This window comes from Macaca nemestrina, chromosome 6 (assembly GCF_043159975.1).
Source record: "Macaca nemestrina isolate mMacNem1 chromosome 6, mMacNem.hap1, whole genome shotgun sequence".
NCBI classification, from domain to species: Eukaryota; Metazoa; Chordata; class Mammalia; order Primates; family Cercopithecidae; genus Macaca; species Macaca nemestrina.
In genome coordinates this window covers 29,781,583-29,808,518 of record NC_092130.1, presented here as the reverse complement: position 1 = coordinate 29,808,518, position 26,936 = coordinate 29,781,583, and the positions used below count along the sequence as shown (strand labels likewise).

The window sequence follows — 26,936 nt, the reverse complement described above, 5'->3', positions numbered from 1 at the left end:
CTCCGGGTGACAGCGAGTTGGAAGGATTTGGGCCCAGCTCAGTGATGAGCAACTCAGAAGTCCTGAGAAGAGGAGCAAGGGCTGCCAGAGACATGAAGTCACCCCAACTCACAGGCTGCCTCCAAAAGCTGTGGATCTGCCCCTCCCCTAGTGAGCCAGGGAGCTTGGCTCCCTGACCTGACTGACCTGTTGGCTTCCAGCCCTTCCCTTCCCCTCTACATTCCCACAGGTTACTCTTATCACCTCTTTCACCTGCCCACAGTCTGCTCATTCTGCCAGGCCCTCAGGATAAGGTCCAGTCCGTGGACCTTGTCACACACAAGGTCACCCATCATCTGCTCCTGACCACCTCTCCAGTTTTCTTGCTCATTTTTTTCCTTCCTGTTTCCTCCATCCCCTTCCCCCATGCAACACTCTGCTTTTCCTGAGCCTTCCACGTGGCCTTTGTACAAATTGTTCCTTGTGCTGGGAATGTCCATCTCCCCACCCTGATCCCATCCATTCTTGCTGACCCTGCTCAGAAGCTGCCTCCCGTAAAAATCTCCCTCAATATGCTCCCCTCTGGCCAGGCACAGTGGCTCCTGCTTGTAATCCCAGCACTTTGGGAGGCCGAGGTGGGTGGATCACTTGAGGTCAGGAGTTTGAGACCAGCCTGACCAACATGGTGAAACCCTGTCTCTACTGAAAAACAAACAAACAAAAAAACAAAAATTAGCCAGGTGTGGAGGTACATGCCTATAATTCCAGCCACTTAGGAGGCTGAGGCAGGAGAATTGCTTGAACTCAGGAGGCAGAGGTTGCAGTGAGCTGAGATCATGCCATTGCACTCCAGCCTGGGGGACAAGAGCAAAACTCCATTTAAAAAAAAAAAAGGAAGGCCAGGTGCGGTGGCTCATGCCTGTAATCCCAGCACTTTGGGAGGCTGAGGCAGGTGGATTGCTTGAGGTCAGGAGTTCAAGACCAGCCTGACCAACATGGTGAAACCCCATCTCTAATAAAAATACAAAAATTAGCCAGGCCTGATGGCAGGCATCTGTGATCCCACCTACTCTGGAGGCTGAGGCAGGAGAATCACTTGAACCTGGGAGGCAGATGTTGCAGTAAGCTGAGATCTCATCATTGCACTCCAACCTGGGTGACCAAGTGAGACTCTGTCTCAAAAAAAAAAAAAACAAAAAACAAAAAACAGGGCTCCCCTCTTTTCCCTAAGCCACAGCATTGCACTGTATCTCACCAGCAGGCACTCAGCTCCCCCAGCCTCTGGACATAAGGAGGGACATGCAGGTCATCTCCAAACAAATATGGACAGTTATTGAGAGTGCAAGCTCCTGTCTCTTTCAACTCTGCATCCGCCTTACCAGGATCACAGTGCCTGGCACAGAGAAGATGCTCAGAGGGCCTCAAGCAGCTGGAAGGGGCCCTCTAAGGCAGAAATTAGCATGAGAAAGACCCAGACCATCTTCAAGGATTTTAGACTGCTGAGCACAGGAACACAGATCACCAAGGAGAATTTGCTGGTCTATGCTAATTTCCCTCACCAAACTGGTAGAGTGACAGGACCACATTCTAGGAAGTCACAAGCATATCTCTGTATGTGGCCTGCAGTTTGGGTTCATGGCCATCACCATCAGGTCCAGTCCTATCTGACTATACCCAGTCCAAAGGTGTCACATGGTCACATATGGAAGTCAGAAGCTTGGTCCCATCCCCCAGCATCTCACTTTGTTAAGGCCTCCACTTCTTTCCCTCTCTGAGATATGAGTAGGCTGACAGAAAGCCCTTTTCCTCAACACAAGGAGGTTGGCTTTTGGAGGAAACAGGAGTCTGTCCCACCTTCACGTGTCTGACGTGGCTTCTCTGTCCTCCTCTGCTTTGCTCTGGTGGCTTGTATATTTTTTCAGCTTTGTTCCTACAATTAGATAATCTTTTTTTTTTTTTTTTTTTGACGGAGTCTCACTCTGTCGCCCAGGCGGGAGTGCAGTGGCTGGATCTCAGCTCACTGCAAGCTCCGCCTCCCGGGTTTACGCCATTCTCCTGCCTCAGCCTCCTGAGTAGCTGGGACTACAGGCGCCCGCCGCCTTGCCCGGCTAGTTTTTTGTATTTTTTAGCAGAGACGGGGTTTCACTGTGTTAGCCAGGATGGTCTCGATCTCCTGACCTCGTGATCCGCCCGTCTCGGCCTCCCAAAGTGCTGGGATTACAGGCTTGAGCCACCGCGCCCGGCCATAATTAGATAATCTTGAGCCTCTGAAGGTCCTTAGGATTCCACCGATCCACTGTTTTCCAAATTTGCCCCAGCCTTACCTCAGACCCAGAGACTCAGGGACTCCAGGGACCTGGCGATCTGCATCCTTAGCAAGCCCCTTAAGGGATTCACTCATCCAACCCCACCCAGTCTTTTTTTTGAGACGGAGTCTCACTCTGTCACACAGGCTGGAGTGCAGTAGTGTGATCTCAGCTCACTGCAACTGCAAGCTCACCTCCTGGTTTCACACCATTCTCCTGTCTCAGCCTCCCGAGCAGCTGGGACTACAGGCGCCCGCCACCACACCCGGCTAATTTTTTGTATTTTTAGTAGAGACGAGGTTTCACTGTGTTAGCCAGGATGCTCTCAATCTCCTGACCTCGTGATCCGCCCGCCTCGGCCTCCCAAAGTGCTGGGATTACAGGTGTGGGCCACCGTGCCCGGCCTTTTTTTTTTTTTTTGAGATGGAGTCTCACTCTGTTGCCCAGGCTGGAGTGCAATGGCGTGATCTCTGCCCACTGCAACTTCTGCCCACTGCGACCTCTGCCTCCCAGGTTCAAGTGATTCTCCTGCCTCAGGCTCCTGAGTGGCTGGGATTACAGGTATGTATCACCACACCTGGCTAATGTTTGTATTTTTAGTAGAAACAGAGTTTCACCATGTTGGCCAGGCTAGTCTCGAACTCCTGACCTCGTGATCCACCCACCTTGGCCTCCCAAAGTGCTAGGATTACAGGCGTGAGCCACCACACCCAGACTTTTTTTTTTTTTTGAGACAGAGTCTTGCTCTGTCACCCAGGATGGAGTGCTGTGGCACGGCTCACTGCAACCTACACCTCCTGGGTTCAAGCGATTCTCTTGCTTCAGCCTCCAGAGTAGCTGGGATTACAGGCACCTGCCACCATGCCCAGCTAATTTTTTTTTTTTTTTTTGAGACGGAGTCTCGCTCTGTCGCCCAGGCTGGAGTGCAGTGGCCGGATCTCAGCTCACTGCAAGCTCCGCCTCCTGGGTTTATGCCATTCTCCTGCCTCAGTCTCCCCAGTAGCTGGAACTACAGACGCCTGCCACCTCGCCCGGCTAGTTTTTTGTATTAGTAGAGATGGGGTTTCACCGTGTTAGCCAGGATGGTCTCGATCTCCTGACCTCGTGATCCGCCTGTCTCGGCCTCCCAAAGTGCTGGGATTACAGGCTTGAGCCACCACGCCCGGCCTTTTTTTTTTTTGTATTTTTAGTAGAGACAGGTTTCACCATGTTGGCCAGGTTGGTCTCCAACTCCTGACCTCAAGTGATCCGCCCACCTCAACCTCCCGAAGTGTTGGGGTTACAGGCATGAGCCACCACACCTGGCCTTGTATATTTTTTGAGCTTTGTTCCTACAGTTGGATGATCTAAAATTTTTTTTTTTTTCTTGCTCTGTCACCCAGGCTGGGGTGCAGTGGCACGATCTCAGCTCACTGCAACCTCCACCTCCAGGGTTCAAGCGATTTTCTCCTGCCTCAGCCTCCTGAGTCCCTGGGATTATGGAGGTGCGCCACCACCCCCGGCTAATTTTTGTATTTTTAGTAGAGAGGTTTCACCATGTTGGTCAGGCTGGTCTTGAACTCCTGACCTTGTGATCTGCCCAAGTCAGCCTCCCAAAGTGCTGGGATTACAGGCGTGAGCCACCGCACCTGGCCCAGTTGGATAATCTTGAGCCTCTAAAGGTCCTTAGGAATCCACCAATCCATTGTTTCCCAGATCAGGATCTCCAGCGGCCTGGTGATCTGCATCCTTAGCAAGCTCCTTAAGGGATTCACTCATCCAACCCCACCCTGCTCATTTTACAGGCTGGCTCATGGGATGGCAGAAAGCCATCCACTGGGAGCAGGCGATCCGAGTGCCAGCCTAGGCTCTCATTAACCTGCCAAGCCATCTCATCTCTCTGAGCCTCATTGTTCCCATCTGTTTAATGGAGACAACCACTGTCATCCTGCCTAATTTGCAGAGTCCTTGGGATGGTTAGAATAACAGGGGGGGTGGGAGACAGGCTCGGCGGGAGAAGAGATTAGCACAAGGTCATTTACCTCTTCATCTGCTTGTTTTGTGCCAGGAGAGGGGATTCTGCTGGGAACAACTTGTTGGGAGAGATGACATTCTAGTAAACAATGAAACCAGTAAATGAACCAGATAATCACGATAAAGGGGTTTTCGAGAGTCAGGGCAAAGGTATGTGTTGAGGGAGGGAGGGTCTGCCCAAGAGGGGTCACTCTGGCAGAGCACTGGTGGTCCGGGAGCTGTCCCAGGAGGTCCTGGAGAGCTGTCACAAGCCCAGCGGTGGAAGAGCCTGGAGGCCCTCTCGAGCCTAGCCAGAGCGCTCCCAGGGCCCTCGGAGCCGCGGCGGGCGCGGGTCTTTGTCTCCCACATTCTCTCTGCCGCCTCTCCCGACCCCCAGCGCTGTTTCGTCTCTGACCCCGAATAACTTGTTGGTTTCCCCCCGGGCTTTGTTTCCCGGGGTCACCACCTCGGGGACGCCGGGCAGCCGCCCCGGCCCTCGTGGGTCCTTCATCTGACACCCCCTCCGGCCCCCGCCCCCTACCGGATCGGAGATAGGGGTCAAAGGCAGCCCGCGTCACGTGGTCGCCGAGCAGCACCGAATCGGCCGGGAGGGCCGAGGGAGAATCCGGGTGGAAGTCGAGAAATCCAGCCCCGATAGCAGCGCCCGGTCCCGCCCCAGCCCCCGCCCCGGGGCGCTCACCGCACGCCCGCCGGCCGTCCCGGCCCCCGGAACCCTTCTCTGGCCGGCACCCACGCGGCATCACGGAATCGAACCTCGCTCTCAGAGGCCGCGATTCGGGGAGGTAGGCGCTGGGCCGAGGAGGTAAGGGGAGACGGGCTGGGGGGCTCTCGGCGCACGGGTACGCCCCTCTGGGCTAGGGGGCGAGGCAGCGCGCCCCAACCTCCAGTCTCCAGGGAGACCCCTCCCCGCCGCGGGACGAGGGGGAGGCTGCTAGCTGCCCCGGCGCAGCGCCGGGCCGGGACTGGGGGCTGGGCACCGGGAGGGAGCGGGAGCGGGAGGGGGAGGAGAGCGGGCGGGAGGAGGAGGCGGCGGCGGCAGCGTGGAGCGGGGGTGGGAGCGGCAGGAGGCGGCCGCGAAGGGGTTAACCCTGGCCCGGGCCGGAGCCCGGAGGCGCACGCACGGCCCAGGGGAACCAGGCGTCCCGCTCTTCTCCGGGAGCGCCCCTTCCCCCGAGTGGCGCCCCAGCCGTGGCAGGTAAGAGGCCGGGAGGGCCCGGGCCTGCCAGTCCCCTGTCGCCGAGCCGGGGGGGCCCGAGCCCGGCGTGCAGGCCGCGCGGGGCCCCAGCGGCCGCCGGCGCAAGTTTGGTGCGGGCGGGCGCCGGGCGGGCGGGTGGAGTCGGCCGGGCCCCGCGCGCGGGGGTGGGAGGACAAAGGGGTGGGGGGCCGCGCGGGGCCGAGGGCAGGCTGGGGTGCGGGCGAGGGCAGCGCGGCAGCTGTAGGTCACGGATAATGTCACTCACGAGGAATGCCCCCTCCCCCTCCCCTGCTCCCGAACAGGGGAAACTTTTGTCTAGCGAGGGAGGGGGTTAGAGGCCGGGTCCTGCTTCGCGAAGGCTAAGGCAGCCGGACCGGTTTTCTGCGGTCTCTGAGCGGCCTGGTCTCTAACTCCCCTCCTTCCTCAGGGTCTCGGGAGCAATAAGTTCTCCCTTTGCACGCAGCTCTTTAACGCCCTGGGACAGGGGTGAGGAGGGGGCACCCGTGGGACGGGTGGGCTCTGGGACCGGCCGGGAATCCGGGGACTGGCAACTTGGCTCTTTGCAGACTCGAGCACCCCAGTGTGCCCTGTGAGGCTCAGGGAATACAGAGCCCCACCCCCTGAACGCCCCATTGTCGCCCTCCCCACCTGGAGAGCTTTCAGAATGGCCTGCAGGCGGTTTTGCCCCCTGGTCTGTTCAGAGCAACCTGGCTGTTTGTCAAGTTTCCAGCGGTGTGACCTTGAGTGGGTTCCCTACCTTCCCCTAGCCTCAGTTTCTTCACCTGTAAAATGGGGAGAATAGTATTTGCTAGAGTAAGGATGAGAGGAGTGTGTGGTACCTCAGCAAATGGTGGCATGCTTATATTCAACAAGTACATTTCACGTTTACCGTGTGTTAGGCGCTGGACGAATTCATTGCTTTACGTACATTCGCATTAAATTCTCCCACATTACTGTTAACCACATTTTATGGAGGGGGAAACTGAGGCACAGGGTTGTAAAGGTCACACAGATAGAAAGTGGTGGAGCTAGGATTTTACCTCCGTCTCTCAGCCTGTGTCTCAACCACAGATCCCTACAATGTCTTGCTGTGACAGCTCACAGTTTATTTCTCCCTTTTTTTTTTTTGACTTTGACCTTGTACAGTTTCATTTTCAGTTGAAATTATGGGGACATCTGTCCTCTTCACCATTTCCCCCACCCGCAGGTAATGCTCCCTTCTGCCTGGTACTTGTTCCAAGTGAGGTCTTATGCCCTGGCTCTTGTTAGCATAGGCAGCTGGAGCAGGAGGGAGGTCAGTTGGAGACTGGGCCTGGAGCTCCGTAATGGTCCAAGTGCTGTTGCTGGCTACTGGGTCTATGGTAGTGCCAGTGGTGCAGGGAGAAGCCGGTCTCCCTGGCTCTGACTGGAGACAGCTGGTGGCTTTGTCAACAGGCCTCTCTCCCTAGCACCCAGGGACAGCCAAATCTTTACTTTTCATTCAGACCAGGTTACTTTCAGATCATCGGGGGGCAGAGGTGGGGCAAGGGTGTTCTTGTGTAACTTGGCCATGGCAGGGGTCCTCACTGCTAACTAATGGATGCCCCAGCCCCAAAGTCCTTGAGGGTAGTAATAGTGTCAGGATTGCAGAACCCTAATGGAGAATGCATGTGTGTACAGGTTCCTGAGCCTAGCTAGCTCAGTACTGGGCACCCTGCAGGCCCTCAGTAAATATCCCACAAGTGAATGTGTGAGGTGGCTTAGACTTCTGCTGGCTTTCACACCCTGGGCTGGCCCAATCATTTGGTGAGGGTGACATCTTATGAGTACTGATCAGGCTCTGATTGAGGTCCTTGAGTAATTACTTTAAAAATGGAAAACAAATTGCAATTTAATTAACAACATCTTAAATCTAGGGCTGAGAGACAGTGTGGTGGGTGGGGGTAGATAATGAGAGAAGTTCTTGGGGAAGGGAAGTTTGTGCATTTCAGCCTGCTCCGAGCGGTGTTCCGGCACTGTGTCTGGTTTTGCAGGGTTTGTAGGCTTTTTGAGGGCCCTGGGAATAGGAAACCCTGCTGGGCCGATAGCTTGTAGGAATAAATGTGGAAATTCCGTTGCTTTGCTGGACATTGAGGGGACTCAGAAAAGCAGGGCATTGAATGGAGGAGTTGGAAGGCTGACTTGTCATATGGTCAGACTGTCCCTTTCATAGTGGTCAGAGCAAGAAGAAAGGCCTCTGGGGGAACCAATAAGTAAAGGGAGGACCCCGGCAAGCAAGAGAAAATGGATAGTGAGCCTCCTGTCACAAGGAGGTATGTGAGGAACAGTTTTGTAATCACAAGTTGAGGATGTGGTCAAGAATTTAAGATCATAGACTGGGGGTTGGCATCTGAGAAACTCACAAATGGGCTCTGGTCTAGGCAGCCCAGAGCTCTCTCTGCCCTGGGCTTTGGACCTGCTTGGCTGGGCTTTTTCCACCCTTCCATGCTTCGGGACCAAAGCCAGGCCTGCAAGTCTCTAGAGGCTGGGCAGACTTCTACTGGCCTGGAATTTGGATTTGAATATGGCTTGAAATATCTGGACTGTTTGGAGGACTTGGACATTCTTTACTTGAAATGGAACATTAGGGTAATTTGTGAAATGTGTATGGAAAATGTCTGTGGCTGAGGGTGACAGGGGACATGAAATGGGGTACAGTCCTGCTGGATTCTGGAGAGGCTGTTCTGATGGGGGACAGAAGACAAGGATTCAAATGATGGCTATGGGGCAGGATCTGATCAGTTATAGATGGGTTTTGGAAGGCAAGTGGAAGGAAACGCTCTCTGCTTATTCATGTCAGCAAGGCTTCCTGGAGGAGGAAGTATTTTCGAGGGTGCAGACTGTGGGAAATGGGACAATAGGAGACAAGATTAGGTCATGGGGAGCCTGCAGTGCCCTGCTCAGGAGTTTGGGTTTTACTCTGGAGCCTATAGAGAGGACAGAGGGTTGTAAGTAGCTCATTGACTCGATGCCTGTTCCTGTGCCTTGTGTCAGGCACCATGCCAGGCTCTTTACAGACACCCCATTGAAATCTCACAATACCCTGCAAAGTAGCTGCTGCTGCTCCTGCTGCTGCTGGTAACCCCTACCCCTGTCCCATTTTCAGATGGGGAAATAGAGGCTCAGACGGGTAGAGTCACTTGTAGAGCTGGCATTTGAACCCAGGCCTGAATTATTTCTGCCTTGCTGTGTTGCTTCTCAGGGGTCTTTTGACCCAAGATGGTAGCAAGACTGGCAGGGTTAAGACCAGGCCAGAGATGGCACTCATCATGGTCCTGCAGAAAGCTGACCACAGGCTGACTCAGGCAGTGGACTGAGAGGAAAGGAGGGGGAAGCTGCAGGACTTTGTAGCTGTCTTGGCGTTTGGGGTCGTCACAGGTCGTCTTAAGGTTTGGTGAATAACCCTTAAGGGGCAGTATTACTGCTTTCAAATCCCTGAAAGGCCCTCTACAGGTAGGGGCCATAGTCTTGTCCTTCAGGGTTCCTGAGGATGGAGAAAGCAACAAGGGTGACAGCTCCAAGGAAGTTAGCCAGGAAGTAAGCTGCCCAGAAAGAAGGCGAGAACAGCATGGCTGAAGGTATGCAAAGAGCCTGGAGAGCTGCAGAGGTGGCAGCAGGATGCACCAGCAGGGGCAGGCCTGGGTGGCTACTCTCAGTTCCCTTTTCACCCAAGAATCTCAGCATTTGAATGGTGCCCGGCCCACTTCCACCCCCTGCTTTTCTCATAGCTTTGGAGCTGCCCTTCCTGCACGTCCTGGGGAGTTCCATTTGGCCTGGCCTGCAGAGCTCCACTGGGAGAGTCCTTGCCCTTTGGAATACACTCAGTCCAGCTGACTGTCAAGGGGCCCCTTGGGGATGTCTGGAGCAGTGGCCAGAGCTAGGCTAAGGACTGCTTTCACAGAGGATTTGAACCCTCTGCTTCCATTTCTCATCTGTGAAATGGGGTCAGTCTCTCTTTCCTCACCTGTGAAGAAATAAGGCTACGTCATGAATCAGGCTGAATCAGTAGGGCTTAGGGCAAAAGGGCTGGTGAGTTTGTGGATTTGAAAGTGAAGACGGGGCGGAGGGGAGGGGTTGTTCCCCTCCTTCCCTGCAGTGAAGGTTAAAGGAGGCTCTCTTTGTTTCTGGGGGTCACCAGCAAAGCTGCTTTCTGTGTCTGTGGGGCTCTTACAAAGCTCTGCCTAGCAGCTTCTGTCTTGGAGATGTGGAGCGCAGTGGAAGGGGTGGATGTTTGGGGCGCAGAGGTCCTGGACCCTGTGGCCTCAGGGCTAAAGCCAATTTGCCATCAAAATCCTTATCTAGATGGAGGAGAGTTTGTGCTAAGTTGCCTCCTGGCCCTTTTTATTTCTACTCACCTTACTTCTTTAATACAGATTGGATTAATCTAATTTTAAAATGTGCATGGTGAATAAGCATTTGTTTATTTGAGGGCAATGTATGGGAAGTGCCTGCTGTGTGACTGCAGTGCCCCCTCTCCCACTCCCCCTCAACCCTCAAGCAGAACTGGCCTCTTTCCCTCTCCCTGGCTATGCTCCTGGCCCCTCCTGCCTCTACACATCTGCTCATGGTGAACATGCTGCACTCCAGTCACTTCCCCTTGCTCACCCCAAAACCCTCCCTACCAGTACCCAGCTCCAGGGTTACCTCTTCCATGCAGCCATCCCTAATTCTCCAGAGCCGGCATTGCCTGCTCCCTCCTTTACATGTGCAGAACCTGTTACCTGGACCTCTCATGGGCCCTTCGGCTCCTAGCTTTGAACTCTAGCTTCCTAAAGACAGTCTCCTCTCCTCTGGGCTCTGTTCTCTGGAGGCAGGGGCGACATGTGACTGATTTCCAATGGGGGTGGGCATTGTTGTAGAGTGGAATCAAAAGTCCTGGGTTCAAATCCCCATTCTGTCACTATTAACTGCATGATCTGGGGTAAATTACCTAAATCTCCATGGACATCAGTTTCCTTAACTTCACAATGGGGGTAATAATAGTTCTGTTTTGTTAGGGAGGTTACGGAAATCAGTGCTTTGACATAGTAAGTGTGCAGTAAGTAGAAGCTGTTCAAAGATAACAGTTGTTGTGATCATCGTTTGTAGCTAGAGGGGATCTGTCCTTTTAGAGGTGAGAGAAAGAATCCCTGAAATTTGAGTTTCTGAACTTTCTGCCTAATGGCCCGAGATGGCATGTGCAGATGAGGAAACTGAGGCCTGGAGACAGAGAGCAATTTGCATGGCATGTGGGAACATCTGGTCTTGTCTAGGAAGCTGGACAGGATTTTTTTGTTATGCCTGTTTTTCCTCTTCCTTCCTGTCATCAAGCCTAAGGTGCTCAAATTCCACGGGCTCAATCTCCTCCCTGGTGACCATGTTGAAGGATGTCTAAAGCTTACACCAGATAAATTGGTCTGGCTGGGAAGGTGCCACGGGGCTGGCAGCCCTGTGGCTGTCCTTGTAACCAGGGAACCGTGCCCCAGACTGCATGGGCTGGAGCTTTTTGAGGCCTCCCACCCAGTCTCACTTTGCTTGGGAAGGGGAAGAGGATGGTGGCAGAGACAGGTGACATGGGCTTGGTCTTGGGGCAGGTGACTAGGAGATCCAGACAGAGCAAAGGTTGAGAACCAGGCTCTGGAGCCAGGTGGCCTCTGTTCAGGTCCCTGCTGGGCTGCTTCCTATGTGTGAGAACGTGGGCAAGCTGTTTAGCTCTTCCTCTGTACAAAGGGGATGATAATTGTCCCCATCTGACAGCATTTAGAAAGATAACACACTGTGAGCCCAATCTATGTGAGTTATCATTATTATTGTAGTTGATATTATTGACTAAAGAGCTCATTTAATCCTCACGACAGCAGTAAGAGATAGGCACTATTATTATTCCCTTTTAGCAGATGTAACAACCAAGGCTAAGAGAGGTAGGTGGCTAGCCTGGAGCAGTTTAGTCCCAGGGGATGACAGTCAGGGCCCGCTGCTGGGGTTGCTCTGGCCAGAAGAAGTAGACTTGTTGTATGAGGTGCTGGAAGGCGTATCCAGTGGGTAGATGGGCCAGGAGAGGCTGACTTCAACTCAGTGTAATGAGAAGACTTAAAAAAAAAAAAAAAATTAGAGCAAGCCAAGATGGAAGGGATTGTGTCTGCAGGGAGTGAGCTCCCTGTTTCTGGAGGTGGGAGCAGAATCCTGGAGCTCATGTGATTAAGATGTGGTGAGGATTCTGGCCTCGTTCAGACCTGAGGTCTGGCTTCACGAGGGAGGACTTGGATTCTTATCATCCCAGTCTGTCCAAGGGATTGGCCTGTCTGGGCAGGTCCCAGGGTGGCATTAGGCGGAGGTTTGCTATAGTCATTGCTGCACGGCAGCCACCTCTGGTTTATACTACCAGCCTTGCAAATATGACCTGCCCAGGCAGAGGCCAGATGAGGAGAAGTGAGTGTTGTCATAGCAGGGCCTTTACTCATGCTGCATGCTCTGCCTGCATTCATTCCCTCCCCCTCTCCTTATGCCTGGGCAGCTCCTGTTCATGCTTCTATGAGTGTAAGCACCATCTATTCACGGAAGCTCTCCCTGATCCACCTGCAGGCTAAGTCAGTGGTTCTGAAAGTTTGTTTCTGGACCAGTAGCATCAGCATTACCTGGGAACTTGTTAGAAGTGCGAATTATCTAGCTCTATACTGGACCTACTGAATTAGATACCCTGGAGGGTGGGATTCAGCAATCGGTTTTAGGAACCCTCCCAGTGATTCTAATGCATGCTGTGTGGTTTTTTTTTTTTTTTTTTTTTTGGCAGAGTTTCGTTCTTGTTACCCAGGCTGGGGTGCAGTGGTGCGATCTCAGCTCACTGCAACCTCCACCTCCCGGGTTCAAGTGATTCTCCCGTCTCAGCCTCCCAAGTAACTGGGATTACAGGTGCCTGCCACATGCCCGTCTAATTTTTGAATTTTTAGTTGAGACAGGGTTCCACCATGTTGGCCAGGCTGGTTTTGAACTCCTAACCTCAGGTGATCCACCCACCTCAGCCTCCCAAAGTGCTGGGATTATAGGTGTGAGCCACCGCGCCTTGCTGCATGCTGAATTTCGAGAAACACTAGGATAGGTCATTAAAAAAAAAACTGATGCCTGTTTCCTTGGGCTCTCTTGTTTTCAGCATATTCAGTCACCCAGCGGATGTGGGGGACCCAGAGTAAAGCCCAGCTTCTAACCACCCTGTCTTCAAGGAGCCCCCATCTTGTAACAGCTCCCTATCCCCCAGGAAACAATCTCGTGACACAATGATGGGATACAACAGAACCCCAGCATGATTACAGGAGCCAGTGCTGGGGCAACATGAGGAAGGCAGGATTGGGGAGCTGGAAGAGCAGGGGAGATTTTGTGGGTGGCAAGCATGGGTGCCAGGGCAGCTGTTTTCTGGGGCTGGGGCCAGGGCAGGGGTTGGGCAGAGAGCATGGGCTCTGCCTTAAAGAATAGTGTGCTTAGAGCCAGGCGTGATGGCTCATGCCTGTAATCCCAGCACTTTGGGAGGCTGAGATGGGTGGATCACCTGAGGTCAGGAGTTTGAGACCAGCCTGGCCGACATGGTGAAACCCCATCTCTACTAAAATACAAAAATTAGCTGGGTGTGGTGATGGGTGCCTGTTATCCCAGCTACTTGGGAAGCTGAGGCAGGAGAATCGCTTGAACCCACAAGGCGGAGGTTGCAGTGAGCCGTGATTGTGCCACTGCACTCCAGCCTGGGCAACAGAGCAAGACTCCATCTAAAAAAAAAAAAATAGTGTGCTTAGGTGTATATATGCAAACGTGTGTGTGTGGGATGCACACGTGCGATTACAATGGTCATATGTGGTCTGAGAGGGCTGAGGGGACTTAGCTGCTATCAATCCATTGGTTTTAAGCATCTCAATAATTTTTTTCCTTTTTTTTTCGAGACAGGGTTTCACTCTGTCACTGAGGCTGGAATGCAGTGGCGCGATCTTGGCTTGCTGCAACCTCTGCCTCCCAGGTTCAAGGGATCCTCCCACTTCAGCCTACTGAGTAGCTGGGATTATAGGTGTGCACCACCAGGCTCAGCTATTTATTTGCGTGCATTTTTTGTAGAGATGGGGTTTTACCATGTGCAGGCTGGTCTCCAACTCCTGAGCTCGAGTGATCCTCCCACCTGGGCCTCCCAAAGTGTTGGGATTACAGGCATGAGCCACCATATCCGGTCAGCATCTCAATAATTTCTTTCTTTCTTTCCTCCCCTCCCCTCCCCTCCCCTCCCCTCCCCTCCCCTCCCCTCCCCTCCCCTCCCCTCCCCTCCCCTCCCCTCCCCTCCCCTCCCCTCCCCTCCCCTTCTTTTTTGACAGTCTCACTCTGTTGCCCAGGCTGGAGTGCAGTGGTATGATCTTGGCTCACTACAACCTCTGCCTCTCTGGTTCAGGCGATTCTCCTGCCTCGGCCTCACGAGTAGCTGATATTACAGATGTGTGCCACCACACCTGGCTAATTTTTGTATTTTTAGTAGAGATGGGGTTTCACCATGTTGGCCAGGCTGGTCTCAAACTCCTGATCTCAAGTGATCCACCTGCTTTGGCCTCCCAAAGTGCTGGGATTATAGACGTGAGCTACTGCACCTGGCCTCAATAATTTTTTTTTTTTTTGAGATGGAGTCTTGCTCTGTCTCTGTAGAGTGCAGTGGCGTGATCTCAGCTCACTGCAATCTCTGCCTACTGGGTTCAAGTGATTCTTCTGTCTCAGCCTCCCGAGTAGCTGGGATTATAGGCACATGCCACCACGCCCAGCTAATTTTTGTATGTTTACTATAGACAGCGTTTCATCATATTGAGCAGGCTGGTCTCGAACTCCTGACCTCATGATCCACCCGCCTCGGCCTCCCAAAGTGTTGGGATTACAGGCGTGAGCCACCACGCCCAGCCTAATAATTTTAATCATGATGATCATAATTGCTGCTCACATTTATTGACAACTTATAAATGCTTGCTAGACACTTCCATGTCACCTTATCGGAAGTAATGCCCAGGATAATCCTATAGGTAGGCTCTATTATCACCATTATTGTCCCCGCTTAATAGATGAAAATACTGAGGCCACACAAGAGGGTAGATCTAAGAATTCTATGGAGATATATAGAGGTGCTTAAAGGCATGATCTCATTGGAAGGAGAGCAGTAGGGGATTGTCATGGAGTGTTTGTATCGCAGGCACAACTTATGGCGGTTTTCTAAAGATGTCTCCAAATGTGTGTGTTGTCAAATGAGTGAGTCAGCCTTTGGAGGAAGGTGGATGGGATTGTGTTGGGTGGTTAGGGCTCCAGCCTCCAAGCTGGGGCTTCCACTGCTGATGTTGTTCTCCTGTTTTGTGGATGGGCTATCTGAGGCCCAAAGAGATTCAGTGGTGAGTTCAAGGTTCCGCTTCTAGGGCAAAAGAACAAATCAGAGAGATAAAAGTAGATCTCTAGCTGGGCATGGTGGCACATGCCAGAAATCCCAGCTACTCGGGAGGCTGAGGTAGGAGGTTCGCTTAAGCCCAGGAGTTCAAGACCAGCCTGGACAACATAGTGAGACTCCATCTCAAACAGCAAAAAGAGTGGATCTCCTTTGGTTCTAACAAGAGGGGGTGTGAGATTCAAGATCAGAGCCCACTGTCCACTCTGCTGTCTTTTCCTGCCTCAGTGTCCCCAAGCTGCTGCCCAGTAGCCCAAGGGTGGGCAGTCTTTCTCTAACACAGGAACCCCTTCACTTCACATTTAGGGGATTGAAGCCTAGTGGAGCAGGGACTCACCCATGGCCACACAGGGGGTCAGAATTACTGTTGAGGCCAGAACCCAGGATTGTCTCGGTTACAACCAGGAAGGGTTTTGTTTCCCAAAACCTGTCCCTTCCCCACCGCTTCTTTGGCAGGCTGAGTAGCCGTTGCCCTCAGGGTGGCCCAGAGCAGTGCTGGGGGTAGAGATGAAGGTGCCTTGTGAAGAGGCTGCCAAGAAGGGGTGGGGCAGCTTCCAAGAGGAAGAGCACTAAGAAGCCCAAACCCCAGACGGAAACCAAATGTATTTTCTGGGCCCTAAGAGGATATTTGGAACAATGGAGGTGGGATGAGGGAAGTTAAAAAGGGCTTCTTGATATCCTTAGAAAAAAAAAATATAGAGGCTTTAGGTTTGACTTTTGTTTCTCTGAAGGATGTTTGTGTAACTTTCTGAAGGCAGGATCCCAGCACTCTGTGAGGCTTGTCAGGTACTGGTTTTTTTTTTTTTTTTTTTTTTTTTTTTTTTTTTTTTTTTTTTTTTTTGAGATGGAGTCTCGCTCTGTCGCCCAGGCTGGAGTGCAGTGGTGCAGTCTCGGCTCACTGCAAGCTCCACCTCCCAGGTTCATGCCATTCTCCTGCCTCAGCCTCCTGAGTAGCTGGGACTACGGGCGCCCGCCACCATACCCAGCTAATTTTTTGTGTTTTTAGTAGATGGGGATTCACCGTGTTAGCCAGGATGGTCTCGATCTCCTGACCTCGTGATCCTCCTGCCTCGGCTTCCCAAAGTGCTGGGATTATAGGCGTGAGCCACCGTGCCCAGCCTTTTTTTTCTTTTTTTTTTTAATTTTAATTTTTTTTTTGAGACGGAGTCTCATTCTGTCGCCCAGGCTGGAGTGCAGCAGTGCGATCTTGGCTCACTGCAACCTCCATCTCCCGGGTTCAGGTGATTCTCCTGCCTCGGCCTCTCGAATAACTGGGATTACAGGCGTGTGCCACCACACCCAGCTGCATTTTTTTTTTTTTTTCTGAGATGGAGTTTCACTCTTGTTGCCCAGGATGGAGTGCAATGGCGCGATCTCGGCTCACCGCAACCTCCGCCTCCTGGGTTCAAGCCATTCTCCTGCCTCAGCCTCCCAAGTAGCTGGGATTACAGGCAAGCACTACCATGCCCGGCTGATTTTGTATTTTTAGTAGAGATAGGGTTTCACCATGTTGGTCAGGCTGGTCTCAAACTCCCGACCTCATGTGATTTGCTCGCCTCAGCCTCCCAAAGTGCTGGGATTATAGGTGTGAGCCACTGCGCCCGGCCTTACTTTTTTTTTTTTTTTTTTTTTTTGTATTTTTAGTAGAGATGGGGTTTCACCATGTTGACCAGGCTGGTCTCAAACTCCTGACCTCAGGTGATCCGCCTGCTTTGGGATCCCAAAGTGTTGGGATTACAGGCATGAGCCACCATGCCCAGCCATCAGGTGCTGTTTTTATAGATTCAGGACTTTGGAGCTGGGAAGGACTCAATCAAGTAGTCTGCTCACTTTATAGTTGGTGAAATGGAGGCTAAGAGGTGGGGGGCCTGCTTTAGGTCACACAGTGAGGTAGCTGAGGTCTTGGATCTTCTCATGTGTTGCAAGAGGCTGTCCATCTTGACTTACCACCTCCTGGGACGAGGCTGGCGTGGGGGCTGAGCAGTCGCTGATGAGGGGTTCCCTTTGAAAGGCTCATTGCTGCTGGGGACGGGGTAAGGCCAGGTCTAGTCTTGGGCGAGATGAGCCCACTGGTGGGGAGAAGACTGAGATGGTGCGCCTGGTAATGCCACCCCCGTCCAGATGCCAGGCCCAGCTGTGCACCGTCTGCCCAGCAGCTGGGAGCTGTGAGTCACACCCAGTGTATACAGAGGCGCAGGCCATTGTGTGCCGTGATTCATTCTGTTCTCCCAGCCCCGAAGGGATGACGAGGCCCTGAGCACCGATCCATGCCCACGCCTGTGGATGAAAGTTGATATGGGGAGGCCCAGGGGACCTGAGGGGGTCGGCTCCCTCTGCTACCTCCTGTCTCTTGAGTATCCTGTGATTGTGACCTGTCTATTCCCACCAGTTCAGGGGTCCGTGAGCCCCCAAAGGTGCAGTGTGTTGTAGGCATTTCTGTGCTTTCTTTTTCTAAAGAAAGAGTTTGTTGGTTTCATCAGATCATCAGAAGGCTGGGTGTCCCTGTGGAGTGCTGACAGGGGGCTGTGCGCACTGCAGGCTTGAGAAGCGGTGGCAGGCAGCGTGGTGCAAGGAGAAAGTAGCCTGGTGGAGTGTGGCATCGTGGCTCAGGGTGTGGTCTTGGAGACAGGCTGTTGGCTTCTGAGCTGGCTCCTCCACTTAGGAGCTGTGTGACATTGGGTAAGTTACTTTGTCTGTGCTTCCTCTGTAAAATGGCAATAACAGTATTTATCTCCTGATGTTATAATGAGACTTTTAGATAAGATAATGTGTGTAAAGGACTTACCTCGTGCTTGGTACAAAGTAATCATATGGTAAAAGTTTGCTGTTGGTAGTTCTAGCTCTGCTATGAATTTGCTGAGTGATCTTGTAAGTATCTGATCCTGGGGTCTTAGTCTCCACCCTTGGCTCCGCAGTCTGTGTTGGGCTTTCTAGGAGCTGCAGGACCAGCTTGCAGAGCAGGAGTGGGCAGGGGAGGCAGGGGAAACCGTTTCTGCATTCGGGGACTCCCTAGCCCAGGCCCTTCCTGGCTTTGCCCTGAGGTAGGGTTATGTAACCAGCCAGGTCTGGCCAGGCAGGGTGTGATTCTCAGCCTCCTTTTGTCCCTCCATTGTGTCTTCCTCTCCCTTCCCCCCACGGAGCTGTTGTTAGCTGACCTGTTCCTCAAGCTCCGAGGATGAAATTGGACCCTTGCTATTCTGCCACCGATTGATTTAGTTGAGTCCAGAGGTTTGCTGGGCTGGCGGCCCCCTCCTCCCGCTACCTGGGGACAGAACTAAACTGATGCCTCTATGCCTGCTTCATGCCTCCTTTTTGGGGAGGAAACGCAGGAGTCTAGATGGCTTGGGCTCTTGGTCCAGCTTGCTGGGTTGTAGGGCCAGGATGTTCCTGCCCATGGCCTCTGCAGTTCTAGAGGTACGCCCCACACCCTACCCAGAATTCCTTCTCCAGAAGAGCCTTCTCCATCCTTGCAGCCCAGCACCAATGCCTCCTGTTCCAGGAGGCCTTCCCAGGTACCTCAGCTGCAGGGAAGTTGGCCTCTACTGAGCTCCACAGTGTGTTCTCTGTCCATTTTAAGAAAACAGGGGTCACAAACTGGCAGGCCACATTTGCCCTATGGGCAGACTTTGTTTGGCCCATGCCAAATATTGAGCTGGTTGCCAACCAGAGGTTTTACATAAAAACTCAGACTTCTGGCTTTATTTCAAAAATTGGAAGATAGGAAAACCTTGAGCCTATATTCTCCAGGGGTCATTGCTGGAGGTGAGGCGTGTACACTTCACCCCATCCCCAGCCAGCCATTTCATATGCTTACATGATCTTTCTGGTCACCGGAGGCATCTGAGTTTGCAACCCTGTCCTTAAGCCATGAGCCACTTTGTCTCCTACATTGTTCCTTTGTGGGCTCTTCTAAGGCAGGGGGTGAATCACATTGGAGCATCATGCTTAGGCTCAGGACGGTGTCCCCAGTAGGAGCGTAACAAGTGCTTCCTGTGTGAAAGCAGGTGTGGCCATGGTCTGTCCCTGCCAGCTGTGAAGGTTCCATTTGCTAGAGGCCTCTGGGTCAACCTGCTCTGTGGCCCTCGAACCCTCCCCCAAGATAAGCTCTGCCTGCTTAGCCACTGACCCAGGTGGCTTCTTAAGCTTCGCATAACAGTCCCTGAAAGGGCGGGCCCCAACCTGCAGTGTAACCAAGGAGAGGAGCATCCACCTGCAGCTGTCCCCAGGTCTCACTCTCATGGTGGGCTTGGAGGAGTTTAGGGAAGGGAGGACTGCGCTCAGCAGCCTTCAGAGCGTACCAGGTCCAGACCTCTGTGTGCTGAGGCCGGCAGGGTGAAGAGGGGTGTGGACCAGTTCAGATGTTTTCTGGCCTGGGCTTCCTCTCCACTGGGCCTCTCTGTGCTTTCTCCTCCTAGAGTATGTTATTTTATCTGACAGCTCCCTTGTCCAACTGTCTGTCCAGTCAAAGTTTATTTGACTCTTTCAATTGAAAGCTTAAGTATTCCCTAGGGCCTGCTAAGATGACTTCTCCTGGAAGAGGTCTTAGCTGAGAGGTTGCAATTGTTCTGGCTACAAGAAAAACCTGGGAAGCTTGTAGAAATGAATGCAGATTGCTGCCCCCACCCCCTGCCTCCTGCTCTGATTCTTTCAGTCTAGGGTGTATCCTTCCCCTCCTGAGAACATTCAGACCAGGGGGTCTATAGACCACTCTTCAAGGACTCTGTCTTAGTGCATGGAGCCCAGGGCAGGTAGGAAGGAGCCCTGGGTGACTGTTGTGCTGGGCGACGTCAATCATGCCCCTTTCTCTCTCTGGGCTACTCTTTTGCCCCCTGTGCCAATGTTCTGGGCTTCCCCAGTTGTCGTGGCTAAGTGCAATGTGAGCTATCCTTGGAGAGGATAACACAGAGTGGATGGGGCAGGTGCCAGTGTCTGGGTGTGGTGAGGGCTCCCAGTCCTGGCCCCACCCTAGCCAAGCCCAGAGGAGTTTCACATTCACATTAGGGAACAGATCAGGAGAGGAGGCAGGCTGGAAGCCTGGCTGAAAGTGGGCAAGTGCTGTGCCCCTGGTATCAGGCCCCACAGGGAAAGCCTGGCCTGGGTGGCCCAGTGACCTGGCCACAGGCTGAGGGGCTCTCCTGCTATGTGGTCCTGTGGCAGGCAGGCTGAAACATCAAGTGCAGGCATGAACAAGCCATATACAGCTGGGTAAACTGAGGTACATAGCGGGAAGACACTCTCCTAATGTCACATGAGTGGGTGGAAAGCTGGGCTGGGACTCCAGGTCTTCCAATGCCAGGCAATGCCACACTCTTCCATCTCCACCTCCCTCTGCAGGGCCAGTGGCAGATCACCTAGCTGGGACAATCATCTGATTGTCTATGACGACCTAGTTAGAGCCTGGAAAAATGAACCATCGTCACAGCCACCCCGGAGGCATGAAACCGGTTGAGTGTGCAAATTACCCCTCAAACATCCTCCATCCCATTTTTTTGTTGTTGTTTTGTCTTTCCTTAAACTGTCTGATGGGCCAACTGCCTCTGTGCCCGCTTCCGCCTGGCACTGGGCTTCATGCTCTTCATTCTGAGAACAAAGCTTCCTTCTGACCGTCCTCCTGCTGACCACAGGAAAAGGGCAGGCGTAGCACCAGCCTCCCTCCTCTGCCTCCTCTTGCTGGGAGCATGAGGTAGGCAGCCTTGGGTGGATGCTGGAAGGGTCCTGAAGGTGGGTGGCGGCAGTCCAGTCCACATTCCCTCTGGCAGCCCAACTCTCAGGACTCAGAAGTTCTCCCTCATGGCCAAAAAGAGAGGCTAAGGCACTGAACAGGGACAGACGTAAAGTCTTGTCGTCCGTTGGTCCAAGCAGTCAGTTGAACTAGAACAGGACTGGGGATTTGGCTGGGAACTGGCCAAATTGCTCAGGGTTTTAGCCGGCCCAGGTAGAGTCTCGTATCGGCCTCTAGCCCCTGGTCTATAGGGGCTGTGTAAGCCTAAAGGTGTGTTCAGATGAGGGAGACAATAGTCCCTCATTCAGCATTATTTGTATTAAACATCTGCTTTGGTCCAGGCTCTTTTGTGGAACTCGGATGCAGCGGTGAACCAAACACATGGAGACCCTGTTTTGGACGTGGGGCTGACACTGAAGTGGTGGGATGAAGTGAACAGCCCAGCAAGCTCACTGCCAGGTGGTGGGATGTGCCTGGAAGAAAAATAAAGCTGGCTTGTAGGTCAAGAGTGTGACTTGAGGGAGTGACTTGCCATGTTAGGTGGTCAGGATGGTCCCTTGGTGAGGGGCAGTGGACTCCGGGAGGGCAGCCCACGGGAAATTGAGGGAAGAACTTTCCAGGCAGAGGGAGCTGCAGGGCAAAGGCTCTGGAACTGGAGGGCACAGGTGACCAGAGGCAGGGCTGGAAGAATGAGAGGATGGTGGAGGAGAGGGGCCAGAGGGCATGTGGAGACAGGTAGGGCCTCTTGGCCATGGGGAGGACTTTGTTGTTTGAGTCTGAGTGGAGGAGAAGCTGCTGGCAGCCCAGTGTGAGGACTGACTGGTTTGGGTACACATTTTAGAGAGACTGCTAGGGGTGAGGGGTGGACACAGGATGACTGGCTGGGCTGGGAGGCTGCTGCATCTTGCCATGAGAGATGTCGGCCAGGTCAGTGGTGGGTGGGGACGGTGTGGGAGCAACCAGGGGTTGGCTCTGGATTTATTTTGCAGGATGAGCTGATGGGATTTGCTGATGGATTAGATGTGGGGTGTGAGAAGAGAGTGTTGACCACAAGGTTTCTGGCTTGAGGAACTGGAAGGACAGTTGGACAGTATTGCTATTTACCAAGACAGAGAAGGCTGCGGGACAAGCAGGTTTGGGGAGAGCAATTAAGATTTGGGGTCAGCTGTGCTGGGTTGGGGCCTATGCTGGTGGGGGTGGGGCATGGTGCACATGGGTCCTGGGACGTGCATGTTCCTGTTGCTGTCAGGAATAGCAACAGGGGTTGTGTGAGGGGACCCCAATGCTAGGAGTCTGTTCTCTAAGAACAAATGTTTCGTGGTCCCTTCACGTCCTTTTCTGTCTCTGCAAACCTCGCTCTGCTTTTCTCTTCCTTTTGGACAGAGGAAAAAGGCAGATTCTGAAGCCTCGTTGTCACTGTGATGGTCCTAGCCTTTCTGCCTGGCACGGCTTCTGGCAGGGAATTCCTTCCTGGGTAGGCGAGGTTGGGGGCGGAAGGTGGGGTAGAGGTTCAGGCCTTATCCTGGCTTTGCTACCAACAGAGCTCTTTACCTTGGTTTCCCCTCCTGTATGGAGAAGGGTTGAGGTGGCCCCAGGGTTCTGAGGGTGGCAGGGAGTATTTGAGGAGGCCACATGGCACAGTGGTTAAAAATCTGGGCTTGGGGTCAGGCAGGCGTGGGCATGAATCCTTGCCTGCTGCTTGGCTGTGAGACTCTGGACAAGTAACATAACCTCTCTGAGCCTCAATTTTCTCATCTGTAGAAAGGGGCCAATGATAGTACCTGCCTCACAGGGTTACTGTGAGGTTGAATGAGGAAATGTCCATAAAGCACTAAGTGCCGGGTATGGTGGCTCATGCCTGTAATCCCAGCACTTTGGGAGGCTGAGGTGGGCGGATCACCTGAGGTCGGGAGTTCAAGACCAACCTGACCAATATGGAGAAACCCTGTTTCTACTAAAAATACAAATTAGACAGGCATGGTGGCGCATGCCTATAATCCTGGCTACTCAGGAGGCTGAGGCAGGAGAATTGCTTGAACCTGGGAGGCGGAGGTTGCTTGTGGTGAGCCGAGATCGTGCCATTGCACTCCAGCCTGGGCAACAAGAGCGAAATTCTGTCTCAAAAAAATAAACAAAACAAACAAAAAAAGTAAAGCACTTAGCAAGGCCCTGGCATATAGCACACCTAGTTAACAAAGGCCACTGCTCACAGTGACCCATGCAGGCAGGCAGGTAAGGAGCTTGGCCTAGTGAGTGGGAGGAACCGTGGGAGGTTATTGAACAGGAGCATGCCAGGCATGTGGTTTGATGGGGCAGTTGTGAGTGTGGAGACTTGGGCTGAGTTTTCTTAGCAAGTCCAAGAGCCCCTTCCATTTTCCAGAGTGAGAGCTGCGGGCCAGCCCTAATGGACCATCTTCCTTTCCCTAGCCAAGGGTCTTCATTGGCTTGGCATAGGCAGCCTCTGTTTTGCACGGGTCCCTTGGGGTGAGGTAGTCATTTTCCTTAAGGCCTCCTATAGGACCCCTTGTCTCTATATCCCAGTGGCCAGATTTGGGGAAATGTGAGGGAAGGGCTTTGCAGGTGAGTGACAGCAAAGGGACTTAATTTACATGTAGGTAGGGCTCTGGACAGGGCTGGTGGGTCAGGCGGGGCCTGGAGTGGCAGCCCACTGGGCACTGGGAGTGACCTCGGTTTCTGATCTGCATCCAGACGGGGTGGTGCTTGCTCCAGCAGAGCTGTGGAGAGGTCGACAATGGGCGGAATGTGGCCCCTTCAGAACCCACACTTCACTGGTGCCCAGGCATGCCAGCCAAGCCCTGTGCTTCTGCAAGCCTGTTTCCCAGCAGTTGAGCTGTGCCAGGACAGCCAAGAACATTTCAGAGTCCCCAGGGCTCATAGCCAGGCTGTCACCGAGCATTGCTTATTTTCCCAGGGCCCAAGAGTCTTCAGGGATGGAGGGGGTTCTGGAGATATTCCAAGCACTTTTCTTAACAGCTTGGTAAATTGAGGTCTGGAGAAAGCAAGGCACTTGACCAAGGTCTCACAAGGCTGCCTCCCTCATATCTGTCACTCCCCTCTGTTCCCATGTCCTCTGCACAGACTCCTGGCCTTCTGCCTGGACGTTTGTAACAACCTCCCTCCTGTGGGCTCCCTGAGAGCTTTGTTTGTCCTCCATTATCATAATCTTGCCATAATCTGCCAGATGCGCACACTATTTGATGTGTCTACCTCCCGTCCCCTGCACTGACAGCCCGTGACAGAGTCTCCCCGACGAGCTGTGCAGCATGAGGTTTAGGCCCCAGGCTCTGGAGCCAGTCTGAACTCTGGATGCCAGCTCTGCCCCTTCCTGGCCTGGTGACCTTGGGCATGATACACTACTTTCCTGAGCTGCTGTCTCTGTGAAATGAAAATAGTAGCAATACTTAGTTTACAGGAATGTCAGGACAGTTAAGTGGAATAACGCGTGAAATACAGAGTACAACACCTGGTACCAAGTAAACTCTCAGAAATGGTCATCATTGTCCCAAAGGCCCATCAACTGGTTGAACAGAAAGTCGTGAGCATGGAGGAGTAGACCCAAGCTTGGACTGGAAGGCAGAGGATGTGGTCTCCAAGTTCACCTCCAACATTGCATTCCTGTGTGCGTGTTGGGAAGCCACTTATCCTCTGGAAACCCCACTTTCCTTTTCTGAGAAAGGGGGAAGAAATCCCTGCTATACTTTTATAAAGTTGGCATGTGATGCCACAGCAATGCCTGTGAAAAAGCTTTGCATCTGTGTAATGATTTAAAAATGGCACAGCAGTGGCTGTGGTATGCTGATGGTGATGAGGGCATTGTAACCAGAGTGGTGGGCAGCTGACCGGGCTGGAGGCTGGTTCATCTGTGGAATGCTCAGTGCCCACACAGACTTCCCCGTCCCTGCCTACCCGCTCCCGACTGTCCACCAGCCTGCCTTCACATTAGCCCCGGCATTATATGCTAGAAAATGTGGGAGGTGCAAAGAGCTGATGGCATTTCCCCAGCCCTGGTGGGTTTTGTATTATCTGTGGCTGATGCCATGGAATGTGGGGATTAAGAACCAGACAGACGGTGGTTCGAATCTCAGCTAAGCACTTCCCAACGGGGGCCTTAAGCAAGTTGCCTAATTTCTATGGACCTCAGGCTCCATATTTGTAAAATGAGGCCATGATCAAGTAGAGGCCAAGCATTTAACAAAGAGTCTGGAACATAGTGGCATCAAGTGGTTGTATAATGTGTATTCTGCCTGGGACATGGTGACTGACAACGTGGTGACTGACAGGTTATTGATGGCAGGGAGCTGGGGCCACTGTGCCCATTTCTGGGGATTTGCTGCAGAGTTCGGTTATGCTCCCTACAGAATAACCCAGCTTAGATTTAGGAGGGTCTATGGAATCATATGGTATGATTCAATTTTTTAAATTAATTTGTTTTTTAAAATTTTATGTTTTTTAGAGATGGGGTCTTGCTGTTTCTCCCAGGCTGGAGTGCCGTAGTACAGTTGTAGCTCACTGTGGCCTTGAATGCCCGGGTTTCCAGCAGTCCTTCTACCTCAGCCTCCTGAGTAGCTGGGACTACAGGCACATGCCACCATGCCTGGCTTCATGATTCTGTTTTATGTGACCAAACTGAGGCCGAGAAAGGAGCGGTACTTGCCTGAGGTCACAGGCAGGTTGTGTAAGGCTGGGCCTAGGATGAGGCAAGTGAGGCATCTAAGTGTAGTGTCTCAGGAGGTGCCCGCTGTGTGCTTGCACATTGTGGAGAATAAGAGGCTTTGTTTTTGAGAGCGGGTCAGCTGTGTTGCACAGGTTGGAGGGCAGTGGCGCGATCTGGGCTTACTGCAGCCTCAACCTGCTGACTCAGGTGATCCTCCCACCTCAACCCTCCCATATAACTGACTACAGGCACACGCCACTACGCCTGGCTAATTTTTGTAATTGTTTTTTGTAGAGAAGGGGTTTTGCCATGTTGCCTAGGCTGGTGTTGAACTCCTGGTCTCAAACTCCTGGGTCAACCTGCCTTGACCTCCCGAAGTGTTGGGATGACAGGCGTGAGCTACCACACCTGGCAGTGAGTGCCTTCTTTTTTTTTTTTTTTTTTTTTTTTTTTTTTTTGAGACGGAGTCTCGCTCTGTCGCCCAGGCTGGAGTGCAGTGGCCAGATCTCAGCTCACTGCAAGCTCCGCCTCCCGGGTTCCCGCCATTCTCCTGCCTCAGCCTCCCGAGTAGCTGGGACCACAGGCGCCGCCACCTCGCCCGGCTAATTTTTTGTGTTTTTAGTAGAGACGGGGTTTCGCCATGTTAGCCAGGATGGTCTCGATCTCCTGACCTTGTGATCCGCCCGTCTCGGCCTCCCAAAGTGCTGGGATTACAGGCTTGAGCCACCGCGCCCGGCAAGTGAGTGCCTTCTTAAGGGCTCCTTGCTGGCCTTACCTGATCCTAGTCCTGGCTGAGTCCCAGATCTAGAACTGGAACCCTGGTCTCCTGGCCTTGTGAACTGTTCTGGACCCCTGCGAGATACTTTCTAGAGTCTCACAGAGGCCCCCTATTCCCCTTTAAAAGGAGCCTCTGTGAAGTAGGTCACCCAGCGCTTTTTGCTCCGTGTTTCTGCTCTCTAGCTGTTGTCTGTGTCCTGGAGAAAGCCAGGCCCACTTACCCCCACCTCTCCCCACCTCCTGCCCCCTCCCCCTGCCAGCTGCGCCTCCATGTAAGTACTTTGAGCCCCTTAACACCCCAAGGCGTGTTGGTGGCCAGCTTTTGTCTTGATGACAAGCCCCAGCAAGTCTACAGGGACTGGCTGCTTTCATGTGGGCCCTCAGTGAAGCCTCCTTGGTCTCAGCAGGCCCTGTGTTGTGCCCACCAGGCCTCTAGGAGATTAGGGGGCTTCTGTGGCTCCAGATGGCTCAAAGCTTTTCCCTTCCTCTGTGTTATCCCTAGCCCACCTGGCTTCCGTTCTCACTGGCCACGGGGTTGGGGGATTTTCACTCTCTCCAAGGCTCTGGCATCTTCCAGAGTGGACTAGTCGTGGGGTGTCCATCTGAGCCTTCCTCCCTGTCACCACTGCTGGACCTGCCTGCTGGGCCTTAGGTGACTTCTTGAGAGGTGGCCAAAGCTGCTAATCCCTGGAAGGGGCTCCTAGGATTTCCCTGTGGCTGGCAGGACCCTTGGCCACCCATGTGGTGTGACATGAGGAGCCTGGAAAGCCAGCCCAGTCTCCATTCTTAAGCCCCACATATAAACATGCCATGTTTTTTTTTTTAAACTG

General features: G+C 53.0%; 1 protein-coding gene across 8 annotated transcripts in view; it reads left to right on the top strand.

Moving 5' to 3' along the window:
• The first annotated feature begins 4,876 nt into the window (after positions 1-4,876).
• Positions 4,877-26,936, top strand: part of LOC105466865 (N-deacetylase and N-sulfotransferase 1) — a 73,436-nt gene continuing 51,376 nt past the window's right edge. For 2 of the 8 annotated variants that reach the window (XM_011715987.3, XM_071098218.1), the window contains exon 1: positions 4,878-5,080. The gene's annotated coding sequence lies outside the window, so the exon portion shown is untranslated. Of the gene's footprint in view, positions 5,101-5,364; positions 5,494-16,819; positions 17,612-26,936 lie in introns of those variants that run through there. The other 6 variants (XM_011715988.3, XM_071098219.1, XM_024788204.2 and 3 more) reach the window with 5 other exon arrangements.